The sequence below is a fragment of the Nomascus leucogenys genome, chromosome 3 (assembly GCF_006542625.1).
Source record: "Nomascus leucogenys isolate Asia chromosome 3, Asia_NLE_v1, whole genome shotgun sequence".
NCBI classification, from domain to species: domain Eukaryota; kingdom Metazoa; phylum Chordata; class Mammalia; order Primates; family Hylobatidae; genus Nomascus; species Nomascus leucogenys.
The window spans coordinates 73,342,553-73,356,933 of record NC_044383.1 but is presented as its reverse complement, the minus strand read 5'-3'; positions in this window follow the sequence as shown (position 1 = coordinate 73,356,933).

Here is a 14,381-nt window from a genome sequence, read left to right as displayed (position 1 = left end):
TCAAGCTGCATATCAGCATACTTATCCCCAGGATATTCTTTTACTCATCTCTCTGAGTTTTGTTGTTCTCTAACACATTTTTAATTTTTCTTGTTGGACCTTGTTTGCCCTTAAATCTTTTCAATTTATTACTTACCCAAAGCTATTCACAACTCAGAGAAAGAAAAATGTTCCTTTGATCTTTAATCCCTTGTGGCTTTTTCTAACTGACTTATATGAGGGAAAAAGATGCTCCACTCTTTTTCTTGGCCTTGGAAGTTTTTCCTCTTGTATGAAAAAGGAGATTTCGGTATTGGCAAGACACTGCTCCCACTGGCCTGGCTCTTTAGGCCTTGTCATTTAGCAGCTGTAATGACCATGTGCAGTACACTTTCTTACCAAAGCCCCAGAAAAGCACCTGCTATCTGTCAGACTTGGCTTCTGCTGGAGAATTATTTAAACCTTTGTTTCTTTTAAACTTCCACAACACATTTGGTACACAATAAATATTGAAGAATTAACAAAATATGGTAGAATTTTTTTTCCTACAGGAGAAAAACTGTGTTGAGCAAATACTAGGTGCTTTACATATGTTATATTTAATCATCACAATCAAAACAAGTTTAGGAGATGGACATTATCATTTCCACTTTACAGACAGAGGAAAGGAGGAGTGCAGGTGTAAATACTTTGCCTGATGTCACACAGGTAGAATGTGGCTTAGCTGAGGCTTGAACCTGTGTCTGTACTAAGGCCTGTTCTTTTTCATCCCATTGCAGTGTGTTCCAGGATGCACTAATAGAGCTCCAGGGAAAGCTGGGTTATGGGAGTGAGTGGACTGAGTATGGGAGGAAGGAAGAACTCAGAGTCACTAAAGGAGCAGCTTCCTGACCTGGGAGTATTTGGCAGGGTGAGTACATGTGGGGTAGACAAATCACAGCGTTCTTTAAAATGGGTTTATTTTTTGTTTTTATTAATAATATTGTTAGTTTGTATAGAAACTTAGAATTTTCAAAGCACTTTCCATATCTTCATTAAATCTGGCAATTCCAAATCATTTTCTAAGCAAAATACTGTTTATGAAATAACACATTAGGTGATGATAACACTGTTACTTTATAGTTATTTATTTTTTATTTTAATAATTTATTGAGGGATAATTTATATAACATAAAATTCACTCATTGCGCATGTACAATTCAATGATTTTAGTACATTTCTAGAATTGTGCAGCCATCACTGCAGTCTAGTTGTAGAATGTCTCTATCACTCTAAAAAGTTTCCTCATGCCCATTTTTGGTGAATCTCTACTCCCAAAACCATCCTAGGGAACCACTGGTATGTTTTATTTATTTATTTGTTTGTTTGTTTGTTTGTTTGTTTATTTTGAGACAGTGTTTCGCTCTTGTTGCCCAGGCTGGAGTGTAATGGCGTGATCTTGGTTCACTGCAACCTCTGCCTCCTGGGTTCAAGCAATTCTCCTGTCTGAGCCTCCGGAGTAGCTGGGATTACAGGCATGCACCACCATGCCCCGCTAATTTTGTATTTTTAGTAAAGACGGGGTTTCTCTGTGTTGGTCAGGCTGGTCTCAAACTCCCGACCTCAGGTGATCCGCCTGTCTTGGCTTCCCATAGTGCTGGGATTATAGGAGTGAGCCACCGTGCCCCACCTGTTTTCTGTCTTTATAAATTTGCCTTTTCTAGGCATTTCATATAAATATTCAGTCTTTGCATCTAGCTTCTTCTACTCAGTGAAATGTCTTTGGATTCATCCATATGAACCATGTACCAGTAATTCCTTTTTTCAATTGCCAAAATGTTTTCCATTTATGGATGTGCCATACTTTTTAAAATCATTCATCTGCTTGTGAACATTTGTATAATTCTTTACCTTTAAATAGTACTTTGTAATTTACATATCACTTTGACATTCATTATATTAGTTGATCCTCAGGAACCACGGGAAGAAGTGAAGACAGGTTGTTATTCTCACGTTATGACAATAGGATGATAATAGAGGCTGGTATTTATTGAACTCTTTCTATTTGCAGCACTGCTATAAACATGTTTTATGTATTGGCTCATTTAATCCCTGCATCATCCTTGTGGGGAAAAAGCTATTATTGTCATCATCTTTTATATTGGTAGGCTGTTATGAAGAGGTTAAGTAACTTTCCTAAATCTGCAGCCAGTATGTGGCAAACTGGGGTTTGAAACCAGGCAATCTGGAACCAGCATCGAGGCCTAGAAAAGTTAGAAGATGACATGTTCAAGGCCTTTTAAGTGGTTTTATTTTCATTTTCTCTTCATATATACACAAATGAAATTTATAAATTTATCTATCAGATCCCGGAAAATTTTAGAGAAATTAGACACCATAGACATTAGTGTACAGTGTACTTCTTTATGTACAGATGAAGGATGAGAGCTTTTTTATGTACAGATGAGGGTTAATGTACAGTGTACTTCTTTATGAACAGATATGGACTGAGAAAAGCATGGTGTATATGACCTTCTCCAGAGTCACATGCCTGGTCATTGATAGGGCCTGGATTAGAATCCAGTTCTGCTGACTCCAAAGTTAGTACTGTTGTCATTAGCTTGCTTCTTAAAGATTTATGCAAACCCTTGTACAAAGATTTATATCAAATATAATGGGGATATTTAGGATCCTGGGAGAGAGAAAAGGGATGAGCCTGTATTGAGGGGAGGGCACTGAAATGGGAAGAAGCATGAAAGACATATACTTGCTTTTTTTGAGCTTGGTGTGCAAAATATGCATGTGTGACAGGGCCCAAACTTTCTTCTGTTGCAACAAATCCTTGGATTCACAGGTGACTGGGTCAGTATGAGAATTCAACATAGATTCTGTGTCTGTACGGAGAGAATTGGCCACAATCTTTCAAGAAAGGCTTGGCATTGAAAAAAAAAAAAAGAGGTTTTTAAATTTAGCTGTTTCAGCTTTTGAAAACTATTATCAACAAGTACTTCCTCAAGTAAGTCTCTGGAAGGAAAATGGATCAAGTGAGTTTCCCATGAGAGCTTCTCTCAAAATTTTAGCTCTAGGAACTTCAGTGATCATAACTGCAGTGCTGTTTGTGGAATCCTGCAGTATTTTACCTTTCTCTTTGAATTAACGACTGCTTCGTCTCTCCTCACCTTGTGAGGAAGTGTCCCTGGTGTTATAGCTGAAATGGTCCCAGCCTTGGGATATGGTTTAAGCCTCAGAGCTGTGCTGTATGTGGAGGGAGGTGTGTACGCCACCTGGCATTGGGAGAGATTGCTGGTAGGGAACAAAGGCTGCAGAGCTGCCTCTCCCCAAGCTCCAGGCTCCATACACACCCCAGCTTTAGTCCATTGCTTGACATCCCAGGCTCCAGAGACATAAATTCAAGGCTTGGGTTTGACCTTCCCATATTCCATTTTAAAAATATTTTTTAAAACTTATACTTTAAGTTCCAGGATACATGTGCGGAATGCACAGGTTTGTTACGTAGGTATACATGTGCCATGGTGGTTTGCTGCACCCATCAACCCATCATCTAGGTTTTAAGCCCTGCATGGATTAGGTATTTGTCCTAATGCTCTCCCCTCCTTGCCCCCCACCCCAGACAGGCCCTGGTGTGTGATGTTCCCCTGCCTGTGTCCATGTGTTCTCATTGTTCAACTCTCAATTATGAGTGAGAACGTGCAGTGTTTGGCTCTCTGTTCCTGTGTTCGTTTGCTGAGGATGATAGCTTACAGCTTCATCCATGTCCCTGCAAAGGACATGATCTCATTCTTTTTTATGGCTACATAGTATTCCATGGCCACATTTTCTTTATCCAGTCTATCATTGATGGGCATTTGGGTTGGTTCCAAATCTTTGCTATTGTAAATAGTGCTGCAATAAACATACATGTACATGTGTCTTTATAGTAGAATGATTTATAATCCTTTGGGTATATACCCAGTAATGGGATTGCTGTGACCTTCCCATATTCTTTTCTTATGAAGGAAAGTCCTATTCAGAGACTTGGGTTGCTCATGAAAACTATGGGTTTCAAATGTGAAGGTGAAAAAAAAATAAATAGATTAATCCAGAAAGACAGTTTGAATACAAATACCTGAAGATCTATAACAGACCTGTTGAGAGTGGATGCAGTGACTTCCCAAGGGTTTTGTCTTGCTCTCGTGCATGTCACATGATTGACTGAAGGGTGGGGCAGGGGAGTTTCTTGTTCTTCAACAGAAAATTTCCATACACTGATTTCAATTCAACGGCCTGACTACTTTAAATTTATTTTACTGGTAAGAAAAGGGGTGGATAGGGAACAGGCAGCTTTGGGAGGAGGAGGAGAAAACACTTGAGGAGGGGATTTTATTCACTACCCTCTATTATTCTGGATACCCTGGAGCAGTGGTTTCTAAACCTGGCTGTGCATCAGAATCATCTGGGGAATATGAAACAATGGAATGAGACAAAACAGAATCAGCCCACCCTAAACTTACTGAATCAAAATTCCTGAGGCTGTGGCCCAGGAATTTGTATTTTTTGAAGCTCGCCCAAATAATTCCTTCATCTGTTAAAAAAGATTGCTGAGGACTCACATGCAATGTGTTTTCAAAATGGTGATTTTGTCTTAGGACAGGTTTTCTCAAACTGTTCATATTATGCAGCCCTTCCTTTACTCTGTCAAACATTCAGTGGTTGTGTTAATGTGCTCGGGCTGCCATAGCAAAATATCATTGAATGAGTGGCTTCAACAACAGAAATTTATTTTCTCACATTTCTGGAGGCTGGGAAGTCCAAGATTAAGGTTCCAGCAGGGTTTAGTTTCTGGTGAGGGCTTCTCTTCCTGGCTTTTAGATAGCTGCCATTTCACTGTGTCCTCACATGGCAGAGAGTGAGCTCACTGGTATCTCTTCTTCTGTTATAAGGATACTAGTTTTATTGGAACAGGGATCCACTTTTATGGCCTCATTTAACCTTAGTCACCTCCTTAAAGGTCTTATCTCCAATATAGTCACATGGGGCTTAGGGCTTCACCATATGAATTTTGGGGTGGGGGGTGCACAATTCAGTCTATAACGGTGGTCTCCAAAGCCAATCTTGCTGTCAACAAATGAGATTGTCGACAACAATAAGACACACACATACACCTACACATAGAGTGTTTTCTAGCTTTTTTTCATTACTGTTTTCTTCATTACTTTGTTCTTTTCTTAGTATTATTTTAAAGTTTTCAAAGGGGAAATTTAAAAATCAATCACACTGAGAATCAGTGGTCTTTAAAAAGTGTCAAAGTGATACAATCAATTGTTGAGCAGGACATATCAGAGAAGTCCTGGTAGTCTAGAATAATGGAGTAGTTCAACTGCCTTTTGACTCTTGGACAGTTTCACAGACCTATATACTGTTATAATTTGTTTAGTAATTAAAGTTGTCATTTTGTAATTCAAGTAAAATGTTTAAAATTAGCATATAATTAAAGATTATAAATTTCTTTTTAATAATAACCATAATATACATGTCATAGGGTTGGGTTCCTCTTTCTCCTGCCTCACCCAATTTCAGGAGCTTAAAATATACCAAAATATGGGTAATTAAGGAGGCCCTTTTAAAAGCAATTTAAAAGGTGCTAAAAAAGAGACAGAGGCTTCCTTTTGTTTTGAAGCATAATTATAAATGGGATATGTCAAGAGAAGTTCTGCTTGAACAGTTTGAAGTTTCATCTTATCTCATAGATAACCCAGTCTGGGCCAGACCCTAACTGGAGCTCTTCCCATCCTATCCCACCCCACCTCTCTCATGTCTGGAGATGCAGAAGAGAAAAGAGATGGGCAAAACTGCTTTGAAATCCAAGAAGTGTATAAATAGGCTTGACCTGGTACAGTTGGTAAGCAAAAGGGGATAAATGGACTTTGAGATTTAAAGGAGAGGAAAAGAATGAGAAGTTAAAAAACAGATGGGTTGTCTTACTGAGGAGAAGAAGTTGGCTATTTGAAGTGGCTTGGAGAGGCTCTAAACTGAAAGCCCCCTCTTCCTACCAGGCCAATGGAGAAGCTTCCAATGGAGAAGTTGAGTAATTTGGAGGCATGCCTCCCAAATACTCCCTGGGGCCCCGAGTGGGAACATAAAAGTAAAGGACTGTTCTTCTGGACTTCTTTTGCTTTATTTATTTATTGTTTATTATGCATGTATGTATTTATTTAGGTTATTGAATGAGACCTCCACTCTCTTTCACTGTTAAATGTGTAACATAGGTTTACATTATAAGGACAAGTTGTGACTTGTTTTCTTTTAGCTAGTGAGTCACCACTTAATTCTTTAAGTTAATTATGTAAAAAAAGCATGATTTGTTGAAATGGATTTTATAATGGCATATTATGTTATGCTTGGTTTAAAATATTGACTAAAATTTAATTATATGTTGTGACCTAAAAATGGATCCCAAAGGCTTTCATGATTGATGCTGGAATTCTTGCATTTGTATTGAAAAATTAACTCCTTTATATTTTTGTGCGTGCGTGTGTGTGTGTGTGTGTGTATGTGTGTGTGGAGGGGAGCGTTTTGCATCTTAATAATGAGATAGAAAGAAAGGTTTACGCTGTTATGTGCAACCCTTCTGCAAATAACTCAATGCTGTGAGAGTGGTTATTCTCAATAAGTGAGGGATCAAATGAATTTAATATCACAATATTTTCTTGTTCAAACATTAGCTTTTGCTACATTATAGACATTTTGATGGCTAGATGAGTGCAAATTATGCATCTGAGAAAACTTAAAGACAGTTTAAAACTCTCTTGGGATATGGTGGCTAGTTGTTCTCAGTTCAGTAAGAAAGCAACAGAATGACTGTGATGGTCATACCTGACATTCATCAATCACCATTTGTATGCATCTGATAGGGCCTATAGGCCTTCAGACAGTTCTGTTCTTAAGTACAAAAATTTAAGTAGTTGTTTTGCTTATTGATTTAGGGAAAGTAATAATCGAAACAAGAATCATAGCTGTCTTTAAGGACGTGAAACCCAAGAATGACTTCATGAAAGAGAAAATGATGAGCCAGTGAAATTTGTCAGTGTGATAGTTGTAAGAAGATAGAGGCCTGGCACTCTGGGAGACTGGTAATGCTTCGTCAGTCATGAGAAATAAATTTTCTGTTACTTTATGCTTATAACAGGCAAAAGAAGTACCAACCAAAGCAACTTATATAGAACTTGTATTCTAAGTGTGTGCACCACTTTACATGGATTTTTTTTTCATTTAACTTTTCCAAGGACACCCAGAGGAAATTCTTGTTATCTTTTATTAACTTCATTTTATGATAAGGAAACCGAGGCCAAAAAGGGTAATACATTGCTCAAGGTCGTATTGCTAGTAAGTGCAGGAGACAGCTTTCAAAGCCAGGCATCATGACTCTAGAATACGAGCTCTATGCATACTCCAAATGTCATTTAATATGTAAATGGAATGTCAGATTTTATTGAGTGCATTATATGTGCTGCAAAGGGCATGGGGCAAGTTCCAGTGTGTCACTCGGTACAGGTGGCACTAATAAGTGGCAAGTCAGCAGTTTTGACACTCCTCTTATTTTTCTAGTATTCTGTGCTTGGCCTGTGCTTCTGCAGGGGATCGCCACTTCCCATTGCTCTACCTTTTAATGGGGACAGAGTACGAGATGCCTGGTAAAATAGGAGAAAAATGGCTGTTTAAGGCATGTTGGGAATCATCAGCTGCCCAGAACCTACAGACTGTTGGGGGTATCTGTCCCATGGGAAATCAAGTTCTGGTGCAGTTCCTTTGACTGGGAAAAGGGAAAGCTATTGGTTTCAACTAGCTCATTGCTGACTGCATTAGTTTCCCAGGGTGCTATAAAAAAGCAACACAAACTGGGTGGCTTAAAACAACAGAAATTCATTCTCTCACAGTTCTGAAGGCCGGAAGTTCCAAATCAAGGCATTTTCTTATGATGCTTCCTCCGAGACTTTAGGCAGAACCTTCCTTGCCTTTTCCTAGCTTGTGGGGTGGCCAACAATCCTTGACATTCTTTGATTTGCAGCTGTATCATTCTAATCTCTGCCTCTGTTGTCACATGACATTCTCCCTATGTATCTCTGTCTTCACACAGCATTTTCCTCATCTTGTAAGATCACTAGTCATATTGGATTAGGGACCACTCTAATGACCTCATTTTAATTTGATTACATCAGCAAATAACTTATTTCTGAATGAGATCACACTCACAGGCACTAGACACTGTGACTTTAACATATCTTTGTAGGGGACACAATTCAATCAATAACACTTGGCAACCCAGGAAGAGCTCCTAGGGTTCTGCACCAGACAATCGTCTTTATTTCCTTGTTAACGCAGCATGGTAAACTGCTAAGAAAACGGTCCCATAATTTAGGCAACATTATTAGTCAAATAAATTTTTAAACTAAAAAAGAAAATGTCCAGTTAATTTCTACTTGAGGGCTATGCTTTTTTTTTAGGAGTAGGAAAAAGGAAGAAAAAAGGTAATCAGAATTATCATCTTTATAAGCTTAGACCAGGTTGGTTAAGTGCCTGAGTTCAGAAGGGTTTTTCTATATCTATGAGAATACAAATTCAGGAATTGTGGAGTTAAAATTCTTGTTCTTAGTATAACCTTGGACATTGATCTTGATGGTACCACTGAAAGGTTTCCTCCTTATTTTTAAGCTTTTACCAAGTCTCTGCAGTGTGCAGGAGTTCCCACAGAAGAAATAAGATACTGTCCATCTTCAAATGACACTCACTCTTGTTTTCCCTTCAGAGGTAGAAAAATACCAGCAAAAACTATCTTTGCCTTTGGGCAAACATAATTTAAAAGGACAAATAAAAGAAAGGAAAGAGATAAACAGAGAGAATGAGAGATAGAGAGAGAGAGACACAGAGAGAGAGAGACAGACAGAGAGAGAGAGAAATTCTAGCCAATAGTAATATTGCTGTTGTATTCACGTTAGTATATTCTGTTGCTTAGAGAGGTACTGATAATATATTTTTTGTTTCATTATTTTTTAGTACTTTTTTTAACACTTGAGTTCATTTTTGCTTCTAATCCCCTTTCAAAGCAAGGCATAATGTTCTTTGTCTTTGACTCAAGTTCATAAACTGGCAGATCAAATTTATAATCCAGAGCTGATAGTTTAAAGGCTGAGATAACTGCACTGATGTGGAAGGTTGTTTGCTAAACCACCTGAGACTGTACCACATTTCACGATCACCTTGTCTAAAATTCAGAGGAAATTCTAGTACATTGCCAGGTGAGGTAACGCAATCTGATGGACATAAATGAGAATGAGTAAAGACAATGTTTTGTGTCCTGTCTCTATTAAAGCTTGCAGAGAGTATATTATACAAATTGATGAAAAAAATTCAAAGTTACTTAGGAAGCTTAGAAGAGCCTCTGTCTGTGTTTATTTTGGCATTTTCAACACATTCATAGTCACTTAACTATGTATTTGGACAGATTTTAATCTCGATGGATGAGTCACAGATCTGACTCTTGTTGCTCCTTGATGCATTCCATGAAGGATGAAACAATCAGGGAAAGGAAAAAGGTAAGGTTTAAAAAGTTCTCAAGTGGCAAGGATAATCCATCATATGCGACCTAAGTCTTCAAACTGGTGTTAGTCTAATTCTGTAGAAATACAAATGGAAAAGTTTTTCCAAACAAGCATAGTTGACTCCATTTTACCCCTGCCATCCCTGACTGCTGGTGAGTACTAAAGGGGCTTGCTAGTTTAGTCATCAACTTACCCAATTTTGCTTATTCACTCTCCTTAGTTGAACTTGTGCTGTTTTTTGAGTCCTGGCTGACTCCCTGGTTTAGTTTGGGGCATTGCTATATAACTCTTACTAAAACAGTGTTTTCAAACATCACCCATTGTTCTCTAAGAACCCTTGTTACTTATAGGACAAAGTTAGAATGTTTTTACTTTGTACTCAAGTCCCTACCCAACATGTCCCTTCATTTATGCCTGAAGCTTCAGTGAAACCAGTCCAGCTTTCTATGCACAGGCCACAGGACTTCTCACAGCCTTTTGTGTATGCTGTTTATACTGCTTGAAATCATCTGCAGTTAATTTAAGTTCTACCCATCCCTCAAGCTTCACCTCCTTCATGAGGTATGTAAGAGCTATCTCTGAAATCTAGCTTTGTGATGATCTAACCTAAGTAATTTATTTGAAAAGACATAGATGTATTTTACATTTTTTTCTTCTCTTGACAAGTATCAAAGACCAGCATTAAAATATTTTGACTCAGAAAGTATTAAAGGTTATGAGGTAACATTATGTTGGTCAGAAGGGTAACCCAGAAGAATGCTTCTGATTGAATTAACCTGTCATTAGTCTAGCCAACAGCAGCTAGACCTCCTTAGGAGAAAGAAAACCAAAAAGAGATTTCCTCCCTTTCAGCACTTCTGATACAACTGCTTTAGGGTAGACTATTGAGTGCTAGTGAGCAGCTGGTTTTTTCTCTCTAAGATAGAAGTCAAGGGGGCAGGGACATTTTTCAAGGTTGTAGTCTTGGGCTGCTGCAGTAGCTTTATATGCATTTCAAAAACGATGATAGTACTCTGGTTTTTCTATAGATACATAATTCTAAAGCCTGAAAAGTCTCATTTTTAAAAAAGTTTTGGCTTTGGTGTTCTCTCCAGTGCTTTAATTCAGCTTCGAGGCTGATCTCTTGAGGACATTTGAAATAACGGTTCCAGTGGGAAGTCATAATCTCGATCTGGTCGTTTTACAGACACCTCTTATTACTGCTTTTGTCCAAAGTATGAAAACAGTGGTTGCTGTTGTAATTTGGAGGCTTCAAAATGGTTCTCTCATTTAACTTTCATTGCAGCCCACAGGCAGAGAACAGATTTAAAGCTGTGTTCTCTTTAATTTCAGTTTGCAGACTTGATAGTTATTAAGTTTATTTCTCCCTCACAGATTTTGCTAAAAGTGACAAGAAAGAGCCAAGAAATTGACCATTATGAATATGCTATTTTCCCTGATACTGGAGCCTCTATTAGTAGTACATGGACATTCTTCCAAAAAGCAGAGGCAGTATTGACCCAGTATTGTGCTATTCCATTGTAAAGGTCACCAGCTTTTGAGCTTGTTTGCCTCTGCTAAGCTGTGACACTTTTTCTTTTCAACTTATATTTTAGATTCAGGAGGTACATGTGTAGTATTGTTATTTGGGTATATTGCATGATGTTGAGGTTTGGGGTATGAATGATCCCATTGCTCAGGTACTGAGCATAGTGCACAATAGTTTTTCAATCCTTGCCCCTCTCACCACCTCCCCATTCTAATAGTCCCAGTTTCTATTGTTGCCATATTTATGTCCATGACTGCTATGTTGATCTTTATGTTTAGCTCCCACTTACAGGTGAGAACCTGTGGTTTCAGTTTTCTGTTCTTGTGTAAATTTGCTTAACATAAAGGCCCTCAGCTGCATTCATGTTCCTGCAAAGGACACAATTTCATTCTTTTTTTTATGGCTTCGTAGTATTCCATGGTGTGTATGTACGTTTTCTTTATCCATTCCACCACTGATGGGTACCTGGGTTGATTCCATTTATTTGCTATTGTGAATAGTGCTATGATGAACATGTGAATGCATATGTCCTTTTGGTAGAATGATTTACTTTTTTTTGGATATATACTTAGTAACGGGATTTCTGGGTCAAATGGCAGTTCTAAGTTCTTTGAGAAATCTCCAAACTGCTTTCCTCTGTGGCAGAACTAATTTACGTCCCCACTGACAGTGTATAAATATTCCCTTTTCTTCACAGCTTTGCTAGCAACTGTTTTTTTTTAACTTTTTTTAGAAAAAAAGGTTTTTTTTTTTAGGTTCAGGGGTACATGTGCAGATTTGTTATATAGGTAAATTATGTGTTATGGTGGTTTTGTGTACAGATTATTTCACCACCCAGGTAATAAGCATAGTACCTGATAGGTAGGTTTTCGATCCTCACTCTCCTCCCTCCCTTCACCCTAAGGCAGACTCTGGTGTCTGCTGTTCCCTTCTTCCCACATGTACACAATATTTAGCTCCTACTTATCGGTGAGGACATGTGGTATTTGGTTTTCTGTTCTTATGTTACTTAGGATAATGGCCTCCAGTTCTAATGTTGCTGCAAAAGACATGATTTCATTCTTTTTTTTATAGCTGTGTAGTATTCCATGCTGCATATGTACCAAATTTTCTTTATCCAACCTACCACTGTTGGGCATTTAGGTTGATTCTATGTCTTTGCTATTGTGGATAGTGCTATAATGAACATACATGTTCATGTGTCTTTACAGTAGAATGACTTATTTTCCTATGGCTATAGACCCACTAATGAGATTGCTAGGTTGAGTGGTAATTCAGCTTTGAGTTCTATGAGAAATTGCCCAACTGATTTCCACAATGGGTGAACTAATTTACAGTCCCTCCAGCAATGCACAAGCATCCCCTTTTCTCTGCAACCTCTCTAACATCTGTTATCTGTTGACTTTTTAATAATAGCCATTCTGTCTAGTGTGAGATATTATTTCACTGTGGTTTTGATTTGCATTTCTCTGATGATTAGTGATGTGGAACATCTTTTTGTATATTTGTTGCCCACTTGCATGTCTTCTTTTGAGAAGCACCTGTTCATGTCTTTTGCCCATTTTTAATTTTTTTTTTTTTTTTTTTTTTTTTGAGACAGAGTCTCGCTCTGTCGCCCAGGCTGGAGTGCAGTGGTGCGATCTCAGCTCACTGCAAGCTCCACCTCCTGGGTTCACGCCATTCTCCTGCCCCAGCCTCCCAAGTAGCTGGCACTACAGGCGCCTGCCACAATGCCTGGCTAATTTTTTTTTTTTTTGTATTATTAGTAGAGACGGGGTTTCACCATGTTAGCCAGGATGGTCTCGATCTCCTGACCTCATGATCCACCCTCCTCGGCCTCCCAAAGTGCTGGGATTACAGGTGTGAGCCACCACGCCCAGACTTTTTCTGTTTTTTTTTTGCTTGTTCAGTTTAAGTTCCTTATAGATTCTGAATATTAGACCTTTGTTGGATGCATAGTTTGCTAATATTTTCTCCCATTCTATAGGTCATCTACTTATTCTGTTGATATTTTCTTTTTCTTTTGCTGTGCAGAAACCCTTTAATTGAATTAGGTCCCACTTGTCAATTTTCGTTTTTGTTGTAATTGCTTTTGAGGACTTACCCATTAATTCTTTTCCAAGGATGATGTTCAGATGGTGTTTTCAAAGTTTTTTTTCTAGAATTCTTATAGTTTGAGGTCTTACATTTAAAGTTTTAATTCATCTTAACTTTTGTATATGGTGAAAGGATGGGGTTTAGTTTTTTTTCTTCTGCTTATGGCTAACCAGCCATCCCAGCACGATTTGTTGAATAGTTATTATTTTTGTTGACTTTCTTGAAGGTCAGATGGCTGTAGGTATGTGGTTTTATTTCTGGATTCTTTATTCTGTTTCATTGCTCTATATGCCTGCTTTTGTACCAGTACCATGCTCTTTAGGTTACTGTAGACTTACAGCATAGTTTGAAGTCAGTTAATGTGATGTCTCCAGCTTTATTCTTTTTGCTTTGAATTGCTTTGGCTATTCATGCTTTATTTTGATTTTATATTAAGTTTTCCTAGTTCTGTGAAAAATGATGTTGGCAGTTTGATAGAAATAGCATTGAATCTGTAGATTGCTTTGGGCTGTATGACCATTTTAATGCTATTGATTCTTCTAGTCCATGAGCATGGAATATTTTTCCATTTGTTTGTGTCTAATTGATTGGCTTGCATATGTTGAACTAACCTTGTATCACAGGTAAAAAGTCTACTTGATTGTGGTGAATTAATTTTTTGATGTGCTGTTAAATTCTGTTTGCCAGTATTTTGTTGAGGATTTTTGTGTCAATGTTTACTGGGGACACTGGCCTGTAGTTTTTGACAAAATACTCTTATTTTTAGGAGATGCATGGTGAAGTAGAGATAAAGTAATGATGCTTATAATTTATTTTGAAGCAGCTGAGTAAAAAAGTTAAATACTGTAACATGGTCATCAATTTATCTATTGATCTATCATCTATCAATCTATAAAATAGTCTGTCTTTCTATCTATCTGCTATCTATCTCTCTGAGAATAAGAGGAAGCCAATGTAGCAAATTGTTAAGAATTGATTAATTTAGGTGAAGGGTATGTGGTTGATTATTGGCTTATTCTTTCAACTCTTAAGTACCTTTGAAAATAGCTGTAATCTAAGGTTTAGGAAATATTAGCAGGTTGACAGAAAGCAGGAAACTATTAAAAATTCTTAATTCACTCAGAATTTTCTATGAAATGACTATGTTTAACTGCTGCTCTTTTTTACCCTAAGAATTGATCATGCCTTAATATCCGCTATGT